The sequence below is a fragment of the Trichogramma pretiosum genome, unplaced genomic scaffold (genome assembly GCF_000599845.2).
Source record: "Trichogramma pretiosum strain Unisexual culture from Peru unplaced genomic scaffold, Tpre_2.0 scaffold51, whole genome shotgun sequence".
Lineage (NCBI taxonomy): Eukaryota > Metazoa > Arthropoda > Insecta > Hymenoptera > Trichogrammatidae > Trichogramma > Trichogramma pretiosum.
This window is the reverse complement of record NW_019641226.1, coordinates 1,202,149-1,227,371: the sequence shown is the minus strand read 5'-3', so window position 1 is coordinate 1,227,371 and position 25,223 is coordinate 1,202,149. Positions and strand designations below refer to the sequence as shown.

Sequence of the window (25,223 nt, the reverse complement as noted above, 5' to 3'; positions counted from 1 at the left end):
ACTTTGTTTTCATTTTTATACATTTCCTCCTAAAAGTCCGATCGATGGTCAAGATAAAAACTTGGGCTTTATTTTGCCTCACTAAACAGAGAGCGAGAACGAGAGAGGGGTAGAGAAAGAGTAGTGCTTTCCTTCTCTGCGTCAGCGCATTTTATGCGGCTTTTTTTTTTTTTTTTTTTTGGTCTATGTGTGGGTGTGCACGCGTGTGTGAATGTGTGTTTTATATGTATAGACCGCAGTAGCACCGAGCCAACAACACAGCGTTGAAAAAAAAGCAAACAAAGGCAAGAGGGGAAAATAACGGAATAGACAGAAGCAAAGTCTGCTGCGTGCGAGCGCCGATGTGTACGTACGTATATGCGCTACGGATTCTCATTTTTGTAGTTCGATTCGATTGAACGGAGCGAGCATCATCAAAGGGCTGCAACAACTAGGCAGTAGAGCTTCGCGGAAAAAAACACAGCGACTCTGTGTCAATTGATTTTTCACAGCTTTCGAGGCTGCTGTTTTTTTCTAGCACTGCGCAACCTCACGGCTGGAATTTTATCAAAATCACTTTTTCCAGCCACCGCGTCGACGGCGCGCAATGACGAAATCTTCCGCGCAGTGAATATTTTTTTATGTAAGCACGAAATCGACGAGACTGACGCATGTACAGACGCACGCTATTACGATACTTATGGGTTTTGTTGTCGATGTGTAATTTTCTCTCTCAATTCGGCACGTAGAACATAATGTGCACAGAGAGAGCTATTGTCTCGCATTAACGATGTACGCCCGTATTATCGAATCACGGAGATCTGAATTTTTCAAAATAAGCTCGAGCACTCGATACTCGAATGAGGCCGCCAGCCACAGGAAGTCTGAAATTTTCACCTGTCTAGCATATTTTAGCGAGCGAATTCGACAACGTTGAATTATAAATATAGTAGCGCGTGGCTTAAATAAACAATTCGGGCAGACGCTTCATTCGATATTTGCACTATATGAAGCGTAAAAAATAAAAGTAATGAGAGCAAAAGCGTATTAAATACTCGAAGCAATAAGTTTTATTTTCGTTGCTCTCGGTCTGTTTTAAAAAAGAAAAAAAAAGGCAGTGACTTGAAATATTTGACGAGCTTTGCCAGCAGTGCTCGGCGAAAATTTTCATATTTTATTATCGAGAAACGAAGCGCTGCGCATCGAGGCGAATAATCGTTATCGAATAGTCGGAATAGAAGTGAAAAAAGGACGTTTTTTAGGAGACGACGCCCTCTATGTCTAGGGGTAATGGAAGAGTAATTTCGCAGAGAAAAGTTCACGCGCTCGTATAATAGAAAAAAACAAAGCGACGCTAGTTTTCCGGAGTAGCCGAAAATAAAAGAAGAATAGCGCCGCATAGACAGTGAGATCGTCGTTAAGAGAACGAGTGCGAGAGAAAAGTTTGAAGAGTATAAAGTAGAGCGTATATATAGGGCTTTAACGAAGCCTAGAGAATGCAGCAGTGGCAGCAGCAGCAGCACTGCTGGTACAGACGCTGTTTGCTGAATAGAGAAAAGGTGAGCTAACGTGTGCTACGCGCGCGCGGACAGAGCAGTTGATTATGAAAAAAAGCAGCAGTAGCAGCAAGCGCTGAAGTCGCTAATGAGGTACCCTGCACTGTACACGACTTGTCTTTTGCATTTATACAATTCAAACCGAGTAGATATTTCGCCCATTTTTCTTGAAAGCACTGCGGAGCGCGACTCTTGCTCCGCACTCTATTGAATATGACTATGTACCTGTGTATACGCGTGTTTATACGGGCGAGCTTGTGTATACGTATGTTTGCAAAGACGATTGACTGCATGAATTGCCTCTTGCGCATATCATACAAATGGAAATGCCTCGGGCAAAGTATAACTTGTGCAATTGTTCGCTGGTTCCTCAATGGATTATTATCCTTCGACTCGCTTTTGTTTCTCTCCATTTCAAATTTCAATGCAGGGATTTGAGAATATTTTAATCAACTTCTGAGCCTCCTACCAAACGTTGTAAATATTACACATACGCACGTGAAATTGCTTCATTATTAAATGTCTCTAATATTTTAATGCTCTGCTCCCCCCTCTCTCTCTCTCTCTCTCTCTCTCACTTTTCCTCCTGCAGTTCCGAGGTAACAAAGTAGAAAGTATATGAAAAAGTGTACGTTTAACTGAGCACAGCTTATTTCGAATAAAATTAAACTTCATCACCAGCTTATACGCGCGCGCGCGCGAGAGAGAATGTGAGATATCTCGCGCAAGCCAGATGTTTCCATTTGTATATGAGTTATTACTGCGTGCACATACCGGAAAATTTTTCATATTATAAGAGAAAGAGAGAGAGGGAGAAAGCGAGCGCAAAATAGCAAAAGTGAGGGGAGATAGTTGGTATTATATTAAATGTAGCTTTGGCTCTTTTGAATGATTAAATGCCCGTTAAATTTCACTATCAATGACAAGCGAGATACGCTTAATTTGGGCAAAAATTCAAAGTTCGGCTTTGCTTCATGGAGTGGCAATTTCGCCACAGGGTGCTAAGTCTTACTCGAAGCTTCGTTGATGAAAAAATCCAGCAGTAGCGGAAAATAAAAAGTCTAGGGAAAAAAGAAATTCGAGTCGAGTCGAAAGCACGTCAGTGAGTCTGGTAGTCGCCTGCATAATCCTTACGTATGTTGGAGTAGGGCAGCGCTCGAAGGCGCGTCAGGTGTGTGTTCCTTTCTTTCTTTGCTATACTCGGGGCTCCTTTGAGATGGCTCGACAGCTGTTGCTCTCGTCGGCAAGCTCTAGAGATTTTCTTTCTTCAGCCTCGTGGGAGGTCGTTCGATCGCGGAAATTGGATGGAATTTACTTTCGCTCCGGCAAATTCGATGAAATTTCGTCACCGTATGCGACTGCATAGATGCTTATGCAGCCAGCCGAGTATATTCCAGGTCACTTTTTTTACTTCTATTACATAATTTTTGTATCGAAGAGAGAAACGGAGAGAAGGGCTTGACGTTATATGAAGCGGCTACGAGCGCGAGCACGAACGGAAAGATCATCACTGTGGCGCACGAGCAGAGAGAGACTCGCTTTTTTTTCTCCTCTCGGCAAGATTTAAATACTTTTCCCTTCGTCGGTGAACTTTGGAATCATAAACGATTCTACGTGCATGCACGCACGATCGAGAGGACATTCTCGCTTCTCAGTTATTTTTTTTTTTTTTTTTCAACCCACACGTCTCCCTCCCTCACTCGTTTATATCGTTTGTGCATGCGAGGCGAGTTATGAGCTTTTCTCTGCAGTTTTTCTTTCATATCTTCCCATTTTCATGAACGCGTATCTCTGTACATCTCTCTATCGGCTTTCTACTGGTTGTTTGATATTTTCTCTATAGCTGGAATTGCTTTTTTGCTTCTTTTTTTTCGAAAAATGGACGCTCGGGCTTTTACATACTCTCCATGTTTTAAGCGAAGCAAGTGTTTATTCTATGCTTCATTGAGATATTTATTCGATATTTTATTTACCATTATAGCAGGAGCTGGAAACCCAACACTTTTTGGCCTCTTCCCTTTAAATTTCTCTCCTCTGAAAGGTCGAACTCCAGGCGCCCTAAATAAAATACGAGCAGAGAGTTCCGAGCGATCGAATGTCTGCTCGTGGGTAATCAAATATTTGCTACATAATTCTCGCGGATACCCCTAGCGCACGAGTGCGGAAAAAAGTGTTGTAAATTCCGATCTGGTGTAGGTGAGCTAGAGTACGTCCACTTATGCAACGTGAATATTTTACGACGTTGTTTTTATTTTTTTCTGTAATTTTTTCGTCATTGCGAATGCAAATATTTATTCGAAAAACATTTATTTTTGTGTTTCAGGTGAGTAGCGTCATTGAGTCGTATACACCGTAGCTCGAGCTTTGCGTGAAATTCAGTTATTCCGGCGTAAGTATCCATAGAATTCGTGGAAACAATAATTATAAAGGCAACAAATGCAGCCGCTGCGCTGCGTGTAGCGTATAGTCTGGAGCTGGGGCGAGCATTCAGAGCGAGCAGGCGAAACAGACACGAAGCAGGCGCACACAGATGAAGAATCAAATACACTCGCTGCGACGCACGCACCGTTGCTCGCGCAAAGTTTGTTCGTCACCCTTGTACAGCTCGCGCGGAGAAAGATAGTTTCGCTCTACTCTCGCTCTCGTGCTCTCTCTCTCTCTCTCTCTCTCTCTCTCACTCTAAGCTCCAGCCAGGGGTGAAACTGGAGATAAGGTAACAACCCTTAACGAATCCACTTATGTATGATATAGCGTTCGCCAGGCGCAAGCGCGAGAGCGACTGTATCGTATACGTATATCCATCTCGAGTCGCTCGAGTCATCCACTCTGCATGGTAAATAGACTCGGCGCTGATACATCTGCAGCTGCGCGACACTTGCGCTACATGTGTCGACAACCCTTTGCTTCCGTCAAAAGTCAGAAGAAAAAATAATAACAATCGTAATCCGGCCTCGATGGGAGCGATTAACTGACACACATACGCGTCACATGTTTAAATGCGCGCTCGACGAATTAGCTCCTCTAATGACTCGGACAGGCTCGTTCGTTCGTCATCCGACTGATTTAATCGAATAAATGTCCTTTTCCCGTTGCTCGATGCTGGGGAAAAGCCGCCCCTGTCACGACTTTTGCCTACCGCTGTTCCTCGTACAAATTACAAAAGCTTCAAAGTGTACAACAAGTCAAAGTTTCTTCCCCCGCCCGACGTCATTACCATCCACTTCTTGTAGATAATTATGAAAGACGCGCGCTCGAGACGGTGCTGGCGGTCGTATCAACGGAGCTCTCTGCGCCGCGAGAATTAAGACGACTCGGTAACGCTGGCAGTGGCGCAGCTACTTGCTCCATCAACTTACGCCAAGCAAGACTCGACTCTCGCTATATCAGCCATGATTATATATATAGTGGCTGCGCCGTATCAGTCTTGCCGAGCTTACTTTGAGATTATGCGTACTAGCGGCAACTGCTACCGTAACCGCGTCTCTCGCAGCTCTCGTTGTTATCATTGTTATTTTTGTGCAGCTGCAATCGAAATATTCTCGCTCATTTGCGCCTAAGCTTCCAATCGCTTTTTCGAGATAACGCAACTCGAGGCCAACGAATGCGTGTGGCAGCTTTTATTACATGCGCGCGCGATAAAATGAAAATAGCTGCGCTACTGCTGCTGCTGCTGCTGCTGCTGCAAACATCCACTCAAAAGCTTTACCAAGCCATACAGAGGCTTCGCTTCAGCAAAAAAAAAGGAAGAAATCTCGGATAGATGAAACTTATAATGCCTTTTTCTCAAGCTCGACGAAGGAGGAAATAATAATTGTACTAGAATGCCTTTGAGGTACGCACATTTTTTGCTCCTTCAATTTCATAAATTTTTTACACCCTTTTACTTGTATACTACTTATCTTTCTTTTCTTCCCTTTTTTATGTTTCGACTCGTCAGCATGAAAGCATATTGAAAAAATTATTAATAAATGAATGTAAAGACGAAAAAATGACGAATATTTCTCTTCCCAGCTCCTTAGGAATTCTGAGGGCGAATTTTTATTTTTAACTCTTGAATGCAGTATTATAGCGATCGATTTGCGCAGCACACATTGCTCGGCGTGTCTTTACATATGTTTGATGTATAATTATTTCAAAATAAACGTCGAGCAATTGATTCGATCGAATGGAAAAAAAGCTAAAAATACATGCTGTGTATTTCTTGTCATTGTTTTCACATGAAAATTTTCTCCCTTACTCTCTCTAGTCCGTCTGAGAGGGCAAGCGAGAGCAGCTTGTATGCATACATAAAAGAAAAAGCAAACGTCGAGAGATCCTTTCTGCTGCATAACTTTGGCAAGCGTCCCTTGGTCCGATCGTCGGCGTTGACTCTGTTCACTTTGTTGTCGTTGGCTTTATATTCCGGCATTATCGAGATTTTCCTTCTTTTTTTCCTTGGCAAAAAAATCAAGCCTCGCAGAGACAGAGACGACGTAGGTAGTATAGACGTGCGACGAGGAAAAGAAACGGTGGCTGCAGCAACCCTAATGATTTATCCGATTTATCCGCATCCTTTTGTTTCGGCCATCGCCTGGCACATTTACCGCGGATAGGAGCTCTTTCAGCTTCTTCCTTCCTCTTCTCTCTCTCTCGCTCTGCACTCTGCACTCTGACGAGGTCTCGACTTACCGTACACGTAGCTATATATAGAAACGTGAGGCTACGTGAGCCCCTGCGGATTAAAGCGGAAACTGTCGAGCTCCGCAATTCGTTCCCAGTGTGCAAGGGACACATACACACGCGTGCGTATATATGTATGTGATGTACAAGTATGGCAGTACACACGCGCGAGCACGAGATTTCATTCCACCGCAGGGAGCTCGATTACTGGCTGCTTGATACACGTTAAAAAGTCGCTTCTATGACCAGGTCACACACACCCACATACCAGCGCAATGTACGTGCGAGCGTCGACGTCGATCGTGACTTTTGTTCTTCGTAACGAATAAAGAATTTTTGATACGCGAGAAAGGCGACGAATTGCACTCTAGTCATAGGATCCAATAACTTATCTCTCAAAGAATCAATATAAGACCAAACAAACTCGTGCAATTGAAAAGTTTTGAAAATAGAATGTTACAGCAGTTAATTCCGTCCTCGTCGACTTATCCAAAGTTTATTCTTTCTCGCAATTCCAGCCGGACTCGCAGCTCGTCCGCGCAGTAGTCGTTTCATGGTATCCTGCAGCGTAGCCCCTGTATTTTCAATCAATATTGATCTAGCGAAGGTACAGTGCGAAGAGAAAGAGAGAGGGTGCGAAAAAATAAGCCCGCTCGCGCGCGCGCGTGTGGGTGTTCATTGCTCTCTGACAAGAGGTACAAAAAAGTTGGCCGCTGTCGCGCATCGTAAAAGTAGACGAGTATGACTGTGGGCTGCTGCTGCCGCTGCCGCACACGTTTACAATAATGTTCGGGTGAAAAAAATAACTGTTTGCTCTACTTTACATCTCTATGATGAGGTCAAAAGTCTTATTGCATGCAAATGAAATTTTTAAAAATTGAATTTTTGCCCCCGAGGCTGGTGTGCCGTGTAACGTCCAATTTATCCATGACAATTATAAATATTAATCAATGGGCGTTGAAAATTGTACGTTATTTCCGTTTGTGTAATATTTTGATGATCGATCGGGAGAATTATGCAGCAGCGTCGGGAGCGACGAACGACAACAACAACAATAACAATAGCAACGAGCTGGCCTCGACGACGACGCCGCTCACGATAACAAGGTTAACGCATCAATATGCATCAATTCCAATTATAGAAACCCATTGGAAGTCTTGTGCAATCATAAGAGAGAATCCATTATTAATAGTATACTCTGCAGAAGCAGCAGCAGCAACATCAGCAGCAGCAGCTTTGGCCAAGTCAGCGAAGAAGCCAATAGAGGAGACACTCGGGGTGACTCCGTATGCTGCTATGTACGATGCATCTCTCGAACTTATCAGCCTGGCTAACGGAGCGTGAATTTGCTCAGCCACTCGGGATTGTAAATATGTGAGATTTTTGCGGCTCGAAAATTACAAAAGAAGGCAGATGAGCTCGAGCTCGAGGCGCGTACACATACATCGAGAAAGCAGTAATTGCTTCCGAGTCCGACTGTCTGGCATAAATCACGGAGCTTATACTGGCCAATGGACGCGCGAGAGAGAGACTAGGTCGATCGATCAGCTGCAGCTAGCTGCGCGCGCGAGTGTGAGATTAAGGGACGTTAATTGGCACGAGACGCTTATCGTTCCATCAATGTCCGCCTCTCCTCGTGCGTGCAGACCTCTACTGGTGGACGCTTGTACGTCCGCCTTGACGCGCGTATCTGCTTCTGTAGCTGAAAATTTACAACTCCAGTTAGGTCCATCTCGGTCTTTGTTTGGCCAGGCTCCGATGTACTCGAGTTTGCCCATCAAACGACGCGTCGTGTGTCGTGCTCGTTCAAGTTTTGCCCCTACCGAAAACACCGTACTCTTGAACAAGTGCTCCGGCCTTACTGGGCAGTAGCTATAACGGCGTCGCGCGCCGAGCGTAACGATTCTCGTGCGAGAGCTGCGACTCTGTACTTTAATGCAGCCACCCGTACCTCTGCATATGTGCTGCTGCATGTCTAGTCTATGCATGTATGTGTATGTATAAATGTGTGTGGGGGGGCTGCGAGTACCTAGAGGAAATTGGCTCTGCGTGTCTTTCGGTCGAGCAAGCGGCTTTCGTTATTTACCCCTTTTTTTTTTGTTATTTATTTTTGTTTTCTCGCCTGCCCGAGCCCGTCCAATTTTTCATTTTACCCAATTTGTTATCGATCGCACGGTTTCCGAAAATAATAACGCACGCTCGGCTGGATGTCTCGATTAGAATTTTAACAAAAAGACTCGAAAAAATCTTGTTGCATGCCTCGAAACAGTTATGAATATTGTCTGCTTGTGTGTGTACGCGCGCGAGTGTGCACTGGGCATGCAAGAAAGACAATTATACATGCAGCCAACGGTGCTGCTAGTAAGCAGCAGCAGCAGCAGCAACAGTAGTAGTAGTGCGACTCGGCGTTAGGGTAGACTTTCACGATTTAAATGCCAAGTATATACAACAGTGGTGCGCTCTACGGAACTAAAGTGTTACTGCAGCGGTGGCCATTAAGACTGCTCTTGCCTCGCCTGTGTATATATGCTAAGACTGTTTTTATACCTCTACGCTCAAGACCAAAGATTGGATGCTTTTCTCTCTTTGTCTCTTTCTCTCTCTCTCCTTCTCCGCAGTCGTAATAGTGAATGTTTTGAGGAAAAGAATAGAGAAATTTATTCGCATACCAACTTTCGAAGGGTATTTTTTTTCTCTACCTTATAGCAATAAACATTGATTTTCTCGCTCGCGTTATACGCAAGGGTGCACGAATCACGCGAGTGCTCGTGTAATTCAAGCCCCCTTTTTTTAAGTGCCGGGCAATATTCTAATTGGCCGTTCTCGAGCCTATCGCTCGGCTAAGATCGACTTATTTTTCACTGAAAGCGAGAAAAAATTGATGCATTTAATGACTTCATCGCTTCATGAGAAATGGAGAGCGAGATTAAAATCACAAAGTCGGGGGGTGTAACGCTGTAATTATATTCGATGAAACATAGTACAATAAAATAATACTTAGAGGCCCGATTACCGCAGCTAAAACGGCGTATAATACAAGTTTAACAACCTATACGCTTTGAGTTGTTGAATCTGGTATAAAAGTAGTTGTAGCAGGTAGTCTCCTTGATAACTGCGCGAAATCGCGCCGACGATCGCACTTCTTCTCTTCTCTCTCGATCCTAAAACTGCAACTCTGCGCCCGGGGCAGCAAACTTTTCTCTCCGTGCTCTTCCGTTCTCTCTCTTTCTCTCTCGATCTCTCTCTCTGTTGCCACTGCTGCTACTGCTGCTGCCGCTGCATCGTAAAAGCGACGCGACCGACCAATTTTATAGCGAAAGAGGGAAATCGCATTCGATCGCGCAAAAGCCACAAATGGAACTTTACGGGCTAGTCGGCAGTTTTTATTCCGACAGCTCCCACCCCCTTGCGCAGCTACCTTTATTAATCTTGTTGTATAATCTTTGGGAGCTTGCCTTTTATGGATAATGTATCAAAAAATCTAATGCGTGTACTCGTACATGTCGAAAAATCAAATCTCTTTTTATTTTCCTTTTCCGTTGCCAAAAACAAAAAATCTCGTTTCTTTATTTGCGACAATTTTATCGATACGAGCACTTTGAATCTTGCCTTGGAATAAAATGCAAAATTTTTATCATTACAAACTAAGCCGTACAATTAAAATCACTCGTTAAAATTCCTATCGCCCTTATCAGTCGTCTAGCACAAAAATAAATTCCGTAAATATTTTTCCTGCGATCGTTGCTTTAAAAGCTATACGTATGCCAGCTATATTAATTCAGGCGCTTACGTGTTTCTTCGCGCTGTTACCTAAATTGAAAGCCGCGCGCAGGAGAAAATTTAAATTTCAAAAATATATATGGCTCTGACGGTCGCTGGATTGTCATATAAATATGAAATCGATGCTTTTGCCGGGGCGAATTATTCATGAGTTATTTTTCATCAATTTTCTAATTTTCATCAAGAAAGACATCGTTTGCATGGCTGATGCCTCGTGGCTTCTCTGCGCCGTCATAACTTTTGCATCTCGCCGCTACCTCTCTGCTTTTGGCGTTTATGCAAATATTACGAAACTGCGACTCGCTACTGCGAGAGCTTTAGCACGCGAAACTCGCATGGATTATGACCAGCGAAGCTAGTTCGCGTGTGCGTGTTTATTACAACTGTGCTCGAGCTACGAATAGCCAACCGACTTATTGCGAATCAGAATGTTTTTCATTTCAATAAATGTATGTTATTCAACTCAGTTTTAGTCCCATCTGTCATTACACATGTTTAATTTATTTATTCAAGTGCACACTTTTAGAAGTAAATAAAGGGCATCGAGTTTTTCGCAACTCTTACGGTGACTTGGACGAAAATCAAATCCTTTTTTTGTCGAAAATGGAAACGACAAAAACGTAAAAAAACTCTGTATGCATAATACATGGAACGCGTCGGACTTTGTCCGCGCAACAACACAAGTTGTCTCGTACGGAGTTGAGCTAGGCTTGATGCCAAAAGCGTATAGTACGTCACCTCCGAGCAATTGATGCTAATTAAAGCAACAGCAGCAGGCAGGAATAGAGACTTCCTGACTAGCGGTGCGATGATTCGCGACAAACTGTGCTGTTCAACTTGCGTACATCTGCGAGGAGCACACTCGACAGTCGTTACTTTTCCATGCGGAAAGCGAATAAACATTGTGAAAAATTGCAAACTTTTACGCTTTTGAAAAAGACCCTTCGGCTGAATGTACCCAAGTAAGATTATTCTTTCATTCGAGGGCACAATACATCTACACTCGAGCTACGCGCGTACAATACGTGAAAAGTTAAAGTCGCTTAACTACAACAAAGATCCGAGCAAGATGCGAGCGAGCTTTTGCGCACACCCCTTTGTTTCGGCCAAGCTGAAAATGTCCATGTAACCGCAAAGGGCCAGACGTATTCGCGCGCTTCAACTTGCATAAACCACGAATCTGCCCGCTAATATTCCTCCCAGCTCCATATTTCTTCTAATTGTGCGTATCTCTGGCATTAAATATAAATTCGCCGCTCGACCAAATATACGTGCCAGATAAAATTTTGATTTATCGAAAACTGTTGAGAAGCGGGAAAAAAATTATATTGATTAGTGAAATATTTTTGAAACGTGCCGTTCTCCGAGTGGCTAGTATTGCGCGCATCTGATAATTTTGCATATTAAATCTGTGCAAGCTAACAATTTATTTTTCCCAATACGCGCGCTCGCTCCATTAATTGCAAATGGCATACATGTATCGAGTTCATATACGAGCTCGCGAGCGTTCAGTTATTTTGCCTTCCTCGTTTTGCTCTGCCTCTGGCAGCGTACTGATATTTTTGCATTTTCCAAGCTATAAAATACACCGATCGTTTGCTTATTCTTATCTTCTAATTCGAATTTTAGTAACGCATATGAGCTGCGTTCGAGTGTAACTTTTCATTGGTTGTATGAATTGCACGAATAGAATATCAATTTTCCTATACGATAATTCATGATGATAATTCGTATGACAATTTATGATGAGCCGAGCTCCATGGCAACGTCTTTTATATGTAACGGTTGCACTGCACACAGCAAAGTACATTAAAACATAAAATTATACGATATACATATAAATTCGCGTCAATAAACCCAAATTACATAGTCACACTTATTACGGCTTGTAATATTCATGATCGTGTGGCATGATATACAGAATTTTGTTGTTCAGCTTTACTATTCAAATACGTGCACGATACTCACGCATATGGGCATATTTTGTTGCGTTATTATTTATGCCGCAAGCTTGGAGCTGCGCATCGTACTTTATATTCCAAAACTACGACAAAACCGAATGGTGTGTACCTAGTGGAAATCAAGCGGATTCTTCAGTTGGCCTGTGTAAAATTACTGCCATACGATTCCGCACATGCGTATAGAATTTATATCTCTATAGCAATGGCAATTTATATAGATGTTTTATATATGGCTTGTTTTCCGGATGACGTGGCAATTTGCACGAATGTATGGCCTACAGTTCTCGTTATTTTATAGAAAAATATATGATACGAGAGGCTTTACAACTGTGTGTATTTGAATGGCCATCGAGTAAATATGAATGCTATTGGTTACGAGATACAAATCCATTCATTTCGAAACCCGACTGCTATTCATCTCGTGTATCATATTCTAAATTAGGCATATTTCATCGAGTATCATGCATTCAACTTGACTAAGACTGCAAAACTTAATCGTGCTTGTGTTTGCGCGGATGTATCGTTTTAGCTTGCGATTTTCAAGCAGCTGTAGCTTGTTAGGTTCAACTTTCAAGACCAAATAGAAGCGTTTCATCTCTCAGCTCGTCTCTGGCGCGAAGAAAATCGGCTTATACCCTATTATTCTTCCTCGGCAGCGGTTGTCTAGATCCTCTCGTTTTACACAAGGCGCGCACTTCTCTCATGAATAAATTCATTCATTTGACCGTGTGTGTGTGTGTGCGCCTTTACACGCGAGCCAGAATTTCTGAATGGAGAATTAGCGGAGACATTGTATATTCATTGAATTGTGCCAACGAATAAAATGAATATTTATTCGATATTCCAGCTTAACTATTTCTTCTTTTTTTCTCGTATCGAAAAAAGTTCGCTTCCTCCCTATAAACCTCGGAAAATCATCTTCAGATTCTTTCATGGCACATCGTCAAAGGCGATTTTTTTATATACGTGCGCAAGCTCAGCGCAAATATCCCACCGAACCAAGGATAGAATATCTAAATCAGCATTTTCTCTGTTGCTGTACACACGTCTGCAGTCTCATCCTGAGTACAATTCAAATCTTTACATGACGCCCTTCTCAAACATGCGCGTGCGTGTGTATGTGCAACCTTAGGTGCATGCGCGCGCCTTTGGAAAAACGGAATAGACGATGAGCTGCTTCTGCTACCGGAGCTAACGCATTCTGCATAATTCAGAGTCCGTTACGCGTGTGATTCTCGAGCATCTTCTCCAATTTCCGCGCATCTTTTCGCAACCTTATTCTGCTTTTCTTGTTTCATCTCGGCTATCTTAATGCGCTAAATGTCAAAATCTATACATAAAAGTCGATGATATGAATGAGCAGGTGATTATGCTCGACGATTTTAAAAGGAGCTTTCAGAGATAATCCCATGTGGAACTTCATTACGAGCATAAACGAGAAATGAAAGAGAGAAAGAGGTTACATTGACACGCATTTCGCTAAAAGCTTCCGAGTCATTTTACGGACGTTCGCGTAAATTCTAAAATAGTATTTTATCAGTCGGAGAGTTGCGAGCTTGCAGGATTTTAGTGTTTCACGAATAGCTACATCAAAAAGATAAAATCTTGACTGAAAAATGTAAAAGTCGTTGCAGTGATGAGAGCTTCACTTTTTCATTGAGAAGTGCCCGCACATATACAGGCAAATTTCCACGCTTACCTGAACTAATTAATTGGCTAGCGACAAAACAGACGGAGCTTTTGATGTTCGATTGATAAATAAAATTAATGACTCGATATTTCAATTTTCTCCGCACGAACACATCCGTTGTGGAATAAATACGAATTTATTTCTCTTTCCTTATCAACGTATACATACACACAAACAGACGCATACCCGCCAAGCGCAAAACAAACTAACATGTCCCTGGTGGTAGGACGACACGAGGCCAAAACTCTCGATCTAGCAACTTGAAGACTCTCTCGCATTGAAAACCCCTTCGTATTTTCGATCCGTTTAGAATAGAGTTTACTTTTTTTCTCTTATACTAGCAGTAGCAGCGTCTTTTCCCATCGGACTGTACGCGTCTTCTCGCGTATAGGTATATAAGTACTGGGGCTTTTTCCACTCTTCTTTATCCTATCTATGTAAATGCTTTTTCGTGTTTACTCTCGGACTCTTATCAGATATTTTTCTGTTTTCTCAATAGCTTTCGTGTTGTTTCTCTATTCTGGAAAGAAAATACAAACAATTCGTAATAATGGTGTAATTTTTCAAACCTATAACGTCTGCAGCGCCAAACTCCCAGTCTTTTCAGTTGAATAATTAATTTTACTCTTTTTACGTTTCAAACGTCAAGCCAATTTCGTTAACGCTGCAAACCCTGTACAACTGCGTGCATGCCAAGCTTTCCTCTTGTTCAGCGCATATATTGTACACGTGTATGTAGCTATATAATGTAGCAGCAGCTGAAAACTCACAGTATGTAACACAAATCCGGTATATATTCCCACGCATTAAAACGGAAAATGTACAGATCGCTGATGCTGCAGTGAATGCACCAGCTGTTACAATTATTGTCAAACTCTTTCCCGTTGTTCCAGCTCGTAGCTCCAATTCTAAAGGCAATTAAGCTGGCCTCGCGAGTGTGATATAAAAATGAAGCGCCACCGCAAGCAAACTAAATGTATTCAACTATCGTTTATATTTAGGCACCAAGAACCAACTTATTGTTAATTTTTAAAAAAATCTTCACAAGCCTTCAGGAGTATAAAAATGGAAAAGCAGTTGTCTCTAAAGGAGAATAAATGCTAAAGTCATAAAAAATGTATTAAAGTACTCGAACAAGCTTAATCGGCTTATCGTCCGTAGCCAAAATACAAAAGAATGCAGCAGATGAAAAAAAGGGATTATGCACCATTCAAACTCAAAGAAATGAAATATGTGAATTTTTTTCTTATTTTTCTATTTTCAAGTGCATAAAAAATAATTGTATTTGAAATCAATGGATATTTTACGTAACGGCTCGTCATAACCGTTCTCAAGAAGTTGCGAGTACGTTTTTAAAGTTTTTTGCGCCGCTTTATGAGCCATAATAATCATAACAATGAAAATAACAATAATAATAATGGCATTACTGCACGTTTCAGTATAATATGCTCTCGTAAATATGAGAAAAACAATTAAATATTTTTTCAATGGCATATAATTTTCGTTCTAATCGGTGCTGCAAGTAACTAAATGGTTTAAACATCGACAAATACGATGACGCATCAAATTAATTGATAAATGCTTGCTCATAGATCATTAATTTTCTTTAACACATATATTTTGGATAATTAAACAAAGTAAACACAGATATAGAAGTTGCATGAAAATCAACGGCTAATCAATTCCTCAAATAGCAATTAATCAGCGCAGGTGCATTTTGAACATTATGTTGAAATCAGGCAAATACTCGAGGCTCACACTTTTTCCTGCTGCCAATGCGGTAGCAGCTATGCCATCGACTGCACAAATCCGTCCGTCTCTGTGCGCGTTTATACCTACTGCTCTGACTGCACTATACAATAATTCAAGTGCGTTTATTCAGCAATCATAGCGGCAAACATACAAACGCAAGCGACGATTAATCGATTTCCCATTAGGTGTATAAATGTGTATGACCCCTTCTTCTTTCTATCCGTGCACACTCGGACAATAACTGCGCGCTCTTGTGCGAGTGTGTATGCGCGAGGGTATGTGTGCGTGTGCGTGTGTGTTACGTACCCGAGCCGCGCTATAAATCATGAAAATCCCCAATGCGTATACAGATGAAACTGCGCGCTGCTGCAGACTGTTTGATCAGCGAGTTAATGATCCGACTGCATGCAGTTTATGTGTGCGAGCGTGTGCGCGTCCGTTTGCCTCTGCCCTCACGAGCTCAAAGATCGAGTGCACTAGAGCAGTTACAGCATTGCAAATTGCGGCAAATTTCCCAAAGCCAACCGACATCTAAAGAAGCTACCTTTATAAATTAAATCGCAAACTCAAAAATCGCTCCAGTGTACTTTGTAAAGGCCGCAATGCGTTTTGAACTACAGAGCCACGAGCTGGAATTCGATATATTTCCGCGATTGTTATGCCAGAGTATAATTCATAACCAGAAGAGGTACTTTGATGCGAATGCTAATAATTAACAATACGCACATACACGGAGCAATCCCATATGCAGGCGAGCGCGAGCCTTGATTGCAAGCCAATGTGTATATTTACACTTACGCGTGTGTACCAGCGTTTGTGTAAAATAGATATATATGCAGCATGCATATGGGAGCGACGCAAGTCAGTCGTGGCCCTGCATTTTCGTTGATGGACTGAATGTACGTACGTTTGCACGAGCTAATACATACATCTGCCGAGCAACGATTCTCCGGCTAATTTACATGGGAGTTGATTTGACGTGCTTTTGATGCATCGCCTGCATAGTAGTACTTTGCCAAGCTGCAAATATGCCGATTTCTCTGCCGCGGCTACATCGCAACATTCTGAAACAGTGCGGAGCCGATTATGCGACTATTTCTTATAACTGTAATATGCTAGGCGCAATTTTCAAGAGGGCCATAAGAAGTAGCCTTATAATAATTTTACCGGCGTGCGCATAAATATTTCTTCATTTTCCGGAAAGATCGTTAGAGGAAAGCCGAGCAAAGAGAGATAGAAAAAAATATCAAGTCTACTTCGCAGGATGGGTTTTAAAGAAACTGTCCCCGAGAGAAATGGAGGAAAAAATATCCTCTTTTCCCTTCTTCTTCCCGTTTTCTTCGTAACACAGACCCCTTGTAGCATTAGAACACAGCTGTATATGCGCAGTCCCTAGTAGAAATCTTTCTTTTCGCGTTTTCCTTTTCATACGCGCTCCGTTTTTTTTTTTTTTATTTTATTTTTGACGTAATATTCAAGCAGCGAGTTGAAAGATATATAGAGAAGAAGAAGACGCAACGGACGTTCAGAGAGAAAGAGAGAGAGAAGATGCGATGGTTAGAGGATTCTAGAGCCGGAAGAAATTGCTGCCATTATGGCTGCTGTGAGACGGAAGACCGTCTTTTTTTACACTCAGCAGCAATACTCTCTTTTTTCATCCCAATTTTTACTTTACGTCGATGCATTTCAAACAGTAAAATTCTCGCTTTTTGCTTATCATAGCACGTAGTGTAATACATAATTGCAATTGAAATTCTCAATTATTGTAATTATTACTATTAAAATTTAACTGAAAGATGCAACTGATGTTGTATGAAATTCTAAACCTTCTTACACCTTCAAACTTAAAAAAAATACTTTTATCCAAAAGTTATTTTCATTAGAATTAAAAGACATATCTTCATAATACTTTTTACGTATACTTACTTCGACTTGAAATATATGAAAAAAAATTTCTAAAACTCTTCAGACTCAGTGTCATCTGCTACAGATATAAAAAAAACAAAACAAAAAATTGCGGCACACATGATTCAAAGAAAACCAATAACTTTATCGTTCTTAAATTTCAAGACAATAATCTGTTCATATTATTGCTCAGAATAAACTAAAATGAATAACATTCGTTAAAAGTCACGAAAGGACATCATCTTTTTTTGAGAATCGAAAATATAAATTTTTTTAGTTTGAAAGTGTAAGGACGGACCGGATAATTCTGTTTTTCGAAACTTGTCTCTGAAAATAATACAAAAATCTCCGCAGAGTACTTTTGTTATTAATAAATTTATTTCCATTTTCTATCACTCAAATATTTTAAGCATAGTAGTGGTAATGAAAATATAAAAAGTATTTGCAATATTTTTTTTTAATTAAAACTATATCTCAAACGAACCTAAATTTTACGGCAGTCAAATTGAATTATATCAAATATTTAACCTCGCACTTATATCAATAACATGTCAATTTATGATACGGTTGTGCGAATGAAATAAATTTGATTTAGTTACTCTCTCGTTTACTTTTTGTCATACTTTCGAATATTAAAAAAAGGCCTACAACAATCGTGACGCGTTAATGTATCAATGTATCTACACTCACACAGGCGAAGAAAGCAGACAGCCGTGTCGAGGGTTCCCCTTCTTGAAATGCTCGAGTTTCTTAATTCGTGCACTAGATGTCTCATAGGCCATCAAAATCATTCCCCAAGCGAGGTATCCCCAAAAATATACAAATAGGTACGTAGACCATACTTCGGTACTCTGGTTTCCCATCAGTATACGAATAAATCTTTCGCCTTTTACTAAAGATTTCCGTGGTGGGGAACACTTGATGAGTCTATCATCAATTTTTTGACAGCCTGACGCAAGTCGGGCTAATAAAATAATCCAAACATAATATCGTTATAATTTAGCATTATAGTATCCGAGGAGTTTTTAATACAGCTAAGTTCTTTTTAAGCCTGTGTTATGTATTTTTAGCTGCTAATCACAATAAAAGATAAAGTAAATTTATTCGAGTGAGCCAAAATTAGTTATTAACAATTTTATTGTTTAAACTGTACGAAATAAAAAACTATAACAGATGTGATGAATCAATAAATACTCTTTATTTCTTATAATAAAATATAAGATTAATTTTTTTAAAAATTTAAAATGCGTTTATTAGAACTAAAGTTATGAACAATTTGTGTTTATTTAAGGTGGCTAGTCAGTAAAATGGGTCGACAACAGATGTTTATGAAACTTTGCAGAAATGTCATTTAAAGTGCCCTTGATATGCTGTAGAAATTTCAGCATGGGTTATCTAACTAATTTTTGAGAACGAAGCCGTTGAAAATAGCAAATTTAACATGGGCTCTTATGGGAGGCCACCATAATTTCATACATTTTACGCCATAACTTTTTTTATTAAACAACAGATTTTAACCAAAAACGAGTATGTTATGCTTCAAGTCACTACCTTTCGATTGGTATGTTAAAAATTACTCCTTATCGAACTAACTAATGAAAAATTAAACAAAATGTGCGTAAAATCATTGATTTCGAATAATGCGAGCGGTTGCCTGCCTAATGAGAGAAAGAGATAGACATTATTGTTATGGTTACTATTATTGTTATGATTACTGACTAGCCACCTTAATAGTAGCAGAAATTGTTATAATTAAAATACGCATTGGACGAAAAAAAGCGATAAAATAATTTTTTATTTAGGATTGTTTAAGGAATCTAAATATATTTTTGATTTTGCAAAAAAATTTTTAATGAAATAATTAACAAAAATTGTAATTGAAAAAAAATTTTTTTTTAAATAAAAAAGACTTTTTGATTTCTTAAACGATTCTAAATAAAAATTTATTCTTGTCATTTTTTTGCCTGATGCGTATTGAACAACGAACTGAAAATTATCTTTGATTTTTAATTTAGAAAATCAATTTTATCCTTTTTTCAGAAGAAACTACAAAGTTTTAAACAATTAAATTGCTAATAACTAATTTAGACCCAGTTGGATTAATTTTTCTCATTGACATTCGAGATCATCAGCCGAAAATACATATGAAAGTCTTTAAGGAACTCAGCTTAATTAATAAAAAAAAATACAGAACCTTTGTCGTGCCTAGCCTATTGATTTGATATTGTAAGTTAAGGCGACTCAAAACTTACCATAATTTCATCATTACCATAACTATATAGCTTTTTAATTAATTCTTATTAATTCCTTGAGGTTAGCTTAAAAATGTAACACATGCATCAACTATACGTTGGCATTTTAGAGCCACATGCGGGTATTTGATTTTTCACGAAAAGAGCTTCATCGCAGCACACACCGATAAAATTTGACTCTTTGTCGAGAAAAGCCAACCGCAAGCAGAAGCATCTCGATAAAACATGCTTCTAGATAGGCCTGATCGTGGAAAGCGAGTTGAGGTGGCAATACATTACTGCATAGATACTATCTTGTTGAATATAGAGGTTACATTAATAGGGCGTTTGCTTTGACTCGCTCGTACTTTCTAACAGATCATACTTGTGCAATGAAATTGCTCCGCATAAAATTAAAAAAATAGATAAATTAAATAAAATTGATTAAAAAAACTGGTTCATACTTTGTCCAGGAAATCGATCAGCACAAACAAATGTTTTTATCGCTTTATCTGAAGAACATCTTCGATATTATTTTTAATTCTCGATCAATAAGATAAAATTGGTCAAAATGTTTTGAAATAAATCCAGCTGAATTATTTAATTACAAAGCAAATAAATATTTAATAGTAGAATTTCTTTGTATCAAAAAGAAATGTCAAAGATAAAGCTTATCATCCTACGTTCTCGCTCACGAATGAGCTCATATTAATGATTTATCAAAAAATAAAACTTAAGATTATTGCACTCGTTCAGTCGCTTGTTATTTTTAGGTTTACTTTCCATTTATCAAGATTAAAGAATATACCTTTGATCATTTCCAACTGGGAAACTATTTTAAGCTTTTTTATCTGATTCCTTAGTCAATGTGAGCATATGTCACTGGATTTGATTACATCTAATTCTGTTATTTGTAATAAAATTTCTTGTTCAAATGCACCTAAATATACTTAAGTTAAAAAAATCTATTAGACCAATTCGCTTATCCTTGGATTTGTGAATTCATCTGGTGCTCGTATTCTGCTGAAATCATTTAAATCAGTTCGTCTATTCAGCAAGTAATAATTCTGAATGACATGGCTTCGTGCGGCATTTTCATTTTCAATAGATTTCTTGTCAGCGTCTTGAGAGCTGCTTACGGAACACGGCATGCTGTGCTTTAGATTGACAGAGCGAGCGACGCATACGTAATCAGCATTAAGAAGCTAGCTTCAGATATGCTAATTCAATGTTGCACATTAGCTACGGATGTATATATTCGTTTGTACTGGTATCTACCTGCCTGATAGTTTGACAATGGTGTAAAAAAATCCGTGCAAAAATGTTTTTACTCTTTTGCTCTTTCCCTGATAAACCGAAATTTTCCATGTAAAACCCTATTACTGAACGTACTGAATTTCGCTGGCGTTTTAATTTGATCCTCACGTAGCTTCAAAATGCAAGCACACGTATACGTGGCCCACTGTTGATTGTTCAGGTGTTTTTATTTTGTATAGGGGCTGAATAGTATGTTATTTTGCCCTTACATTATGCTATCTTCGACATATAAAATATAAGGCACGAATCTTTAAACTTTTTTTAACGCTTGAAAAACAATTTTACATCCTGTTTTACCTGTTTTGACATTAAATTTTGGGATGGAAAATGAAACGACAGACACTGATGATTTTCACATGAAAAAAAGACAATTTTTATTGCCACACAAATAAAACACTCCGAAAAAACATTTCAACACGTGTTCCTTACCTTATTCGTCGAAGAATTATAACATGTTAAAAAAATTTTGTTTCTTCAAAAACGATGAAATTTTTATTTTAAAATTCATTTTTGTATGTAAAAAGTCGCATAACCAATCCAGAAATACACTAGGGATATCCATACACATATATATCTATACGTTACCTCGGTTCGCGTGCGCGAGCACAGAGTCAGAATCACGTTTCGCATACTAAAGCAAGGGCGGCGTTTCTCTATATCACTCAGCTTTCTCCTAAATTTTCCCTCGGTCAATCTATAAAATTACGGCTCTTATCGTTACTATATAGAATGACTGGTTGCTTTGAGTAATCGTTCCACGTACCAACGTGCGGTCTTATTTCCACCCTCGTGAATCGCACGAAAGGTGAAAAGATTCGCACTCATTTTTCAGTATAAAAGCCTCTTGACGGATACTGCCAACTGAGGGCTAGAAATTTAATCGTATTTTTTCTTTCAAACAGTTTCATTTTGTTTATAATAGCATTATTTTTATTTAAGAAATCGTTCTATCTTCTTAGCCATAAATCTTGGCTCATATCATGCCAGCAGATCGTTTTTTACTTAACGATAAATGAATTGATACAATTTATTTCATTTTCTTTGCGATGGATCATCACCCAATGCATTCATGTATTGGAATGTGTCTCTCACACGAAATCACAAAGGACTTATACGCCTCTCACACGGTGGCATTAATATTGCGAAGTCTCTCGTTATGACAACAAAGGAAATTAAACAGGCACGAGCACAGGTGTATTTAGCCTTAAGGTGCATTTTGCCTTCACATTGCATGCGCAACTATGCGTGTATTTGATGTGTATATTTACGTGTGGCTGGGCGCTATTGGTTCGCGTACGTTTGTTCCGTTACTGTGGCAGTATATAAGACAAAGCTTTGCCTTCGAGAGTCCCTTTGATCACTCCTTTGTTAATGATATGCGTATATGTATTACCACTCGTAATGAAAAAGCACGTGAAAGAAGTACACTAATTCGCTTGTGTAACGTAAAATATCGGCGATTGGGTTGTTGTCAAAAATATTTGAATGCGAAGAAGAAAACCCACGTACGCACTAGACTTTATTTTCTGTTACATATAATTAACTGTGAAATATATGTTTTATTGTAATAGTGAGTGTGCACACGGAGAAAATGTAAATACCCGTACGTACGTTCTCGATTCGTTTGAAACGAAACAAGTTCTGCATAGCGTATAACGCATATACCAAGAGGCTTCAAGCGTGTTTGTAGTTAAATGTCTTCAATTTCTCCGCAGTGTACGCTCATATATTCTGTATATCGTTAATTACGCGACATCGTTGTTATACTATGCAAAATTTCCAGCGAGTGACGCGAAGCTTCTATAATTTGATGCTTGCAGAATTATATACACCCCATTCAAAGATATACAATACATTATGTTTTGTACTCCAGCATTGCTTCGGGCACGCCCTCCCTGGATACATTTTAATTAAATTAGGAAGCATTTTTAATATGTATCGATAGTATCTATTGTACCTGAACTAAGCGCAACATTCCAAGTACTTCTTGAAATAACCATGATCAATTACAGGCGAGGGAGCAATCTCAACCGTGCTTCAAAGGTCCATAAGCTCTATCTTCTCGAGTCCGTGTCTCTCTTCTGTTCGTGCGAACTTTCATCAAGCTATAATAATACTTCCCACATAGTTTTTAAAAGCCTCCCAAGCGCAAGGGTCTCTGCGAATTCATTATCATACCGTTGGTCCGTGCTCTTAATTTTGATAAAACAAGCGGACGTCCGTTGAATATTATAAAGTTCAACTTTTACTTCTACCTGTGTCACCGAAACGAGAAAATATGTATCATCGCTCTAAAAAAGATAGATAGTAATTCATTAATGCTAAAAATATTAATTCAAAATAGGTACGAATGATTTTTCATAATTCAGACTTAGTCTGTAATATAATAGTTTATTGAAATTGATATGATGTTGCATTTAAATTTTCTGCAACTACTTTTTTCCGGCAAGTTATATGAGAGCTTTTCTCAATTTTCATAAATTCCTTTTTCATAAAAAGGGTAAAATAATATACGTTTTTAAAATAATTTTCATTTATTTCTTTTCTCATCGCTATGCTTACAATACATACTCATGTTTAATTACAGCTACAACTTGCCCCAGTGTACTTACAATTTGCAGTTGGCATTCATCATTCTTCATCACGTCTGAAACATTCATTATTCGTATTAATAAACAAAAAAAAAGAAAATACGCAACGCGGCTCTCGTGCTTTTTTTAAAGCTCTCTGCGCGACAGCTTTGTGATGTCACGCTTTTTATGCCATTGCAACATATAGTCGCGCCTGAGGCTCGTACTACAGCGATTACGATTCTCTGGAATGTATTTCTGTATACGCACAGGGTATACATTCATACGTATATATATACGCAAATCGGACGATCTTGTCAAGTCTTTTGACTTGCTGTACTCGTTTCGTCCTTTCTGTGCACGCGATTTTTTTCAAACATACAGCAGCAGCTCTTTTCATTAAGGGTCATATAATGCGAAGTTGTATACGTATTTGCTGTAAAAGTGACGATACTTTTGACTCAAAAAAGTCGATTGTTTCTTTTTGTATATTATTACTTTCTCACATCTCGAAGGGATAATTTCCAAAGGACTCTCTTTTATTAATATTTTTGTACGAAAGAAACCTTTTTCTTTACTCAAACAAGTTGTAATCATGACTGGTGGCTCTGATTTTTCAACTTTTGCCGTAAGGCAATGCTTGGGACCATCTTCTTTAAATATAAAACCGGGCTTTTATTTTACTCAAATGCGTGCACTTAATACGTATACATAAAAATAAAAGAAAAAAAAATAAATCTCTTTTTCTCTCCCTCCTTCTTCCTAAAAGTTGGACGAAACAATTTTCGATTTAACGTTGCGCGCCACTACTGCTATGTACTTTCGCGAGAAAATGTGTTCATAAATTGAGTTATAGGGCACCTTGCTAAGAGAACCCTTTCCCGAAAACTCCCACAAAAGAACTTTGTGTGAAACTTCGTCCTGAGTTACCGATTCAAACTCGGAACTTTTCTCCTCAATACATACACTTTACTTTCTCGAGTACATTGTATATTACTTTTTTACTCTTTGCCTTCTCTTTTCTCTGCTTTTTCCTTATGCGAAAGCCTATATAAACTGTCTGATACCGAATAAAAAATAACAACATTAACCGTTTGATTGACAAATAATTTTTTAATAGACTTCAGAAATCGTGAAGATGTACTGCCAAAAATATACGATTTTGGTCCCTTATGTCTACAATTAGCCGTAATATATACGCACGTGAAAAGTTTTTCCGTTGTAATTGAAAAAAAATTTGGACAGTACGATTCAATTGAAAGTAGCATAAAAACACATAGATCTCTGCAGATCTGATAATCTTTTTAATACCTATCACACTTCAAAAAGGTATTAATCTGCGACTTGAAGCTTTTCTTATAGAATAGCATGGGGGCTTCTTACGAGCCAGGGCGAAAAGCTCCTTAACAGTAATGCGATGCTTCGCGAAGCGGCGCCTTATGGATTTTTGCCTTCAGGGCGGCTTATTCTAGCAAAAGGAAAATGAAGAAGAAGAGCTGAGAACCATATATACAGCTCTCTCGCATACATTGTGGCTACTTTCTAAGAGAGGGCGATCGTTTGGCTTTTGAAGAAATGATTTTTAGGAGACCATTAATAAGGAAACTTAATTCTCAAGTCTTGCTTTCAATTTTATTTACTGTTATTAAAATGTTATATTTATAACAAGCTAGTGCATATTTTTCAAGCCATAGTTAATAAATACTCTTTTACTCTTACAGGATTTCTGTGATTTCATTTTTAAAATCCTTTTTTTATTTTTAAAAAAGAAGGTGCAGGCGAATCATGCAACAATCGCATCGATGCGCGTTGCAGCGTTGGAT

At 39.2% G+C, this 25,223-nt stretch overlaps 1 protein-coding gene and 1 non-coding gene across 3 annotated transcripts in view; both read left to right on the top strand.

Annotated features, from left to right (window-relative positions):
- Positions 1-25,223, top strand: part of LOC106660426 (leishmanolysin-like peptidase) — a 105,737-nt gene that overhangs the window by 34,547 nt on the left and 45,967 nt on the right. The gene's annotated exons all lie outside the window — the stretch shown is intronic.
- On the top strand, positions 18,129-18,248 carry LOC111693531. Its single transcript, XR_002763425.1, has one exon. It is a non-coding gene; the product is annotated as a U5 spliceosomal RNA (small nuclear RNA).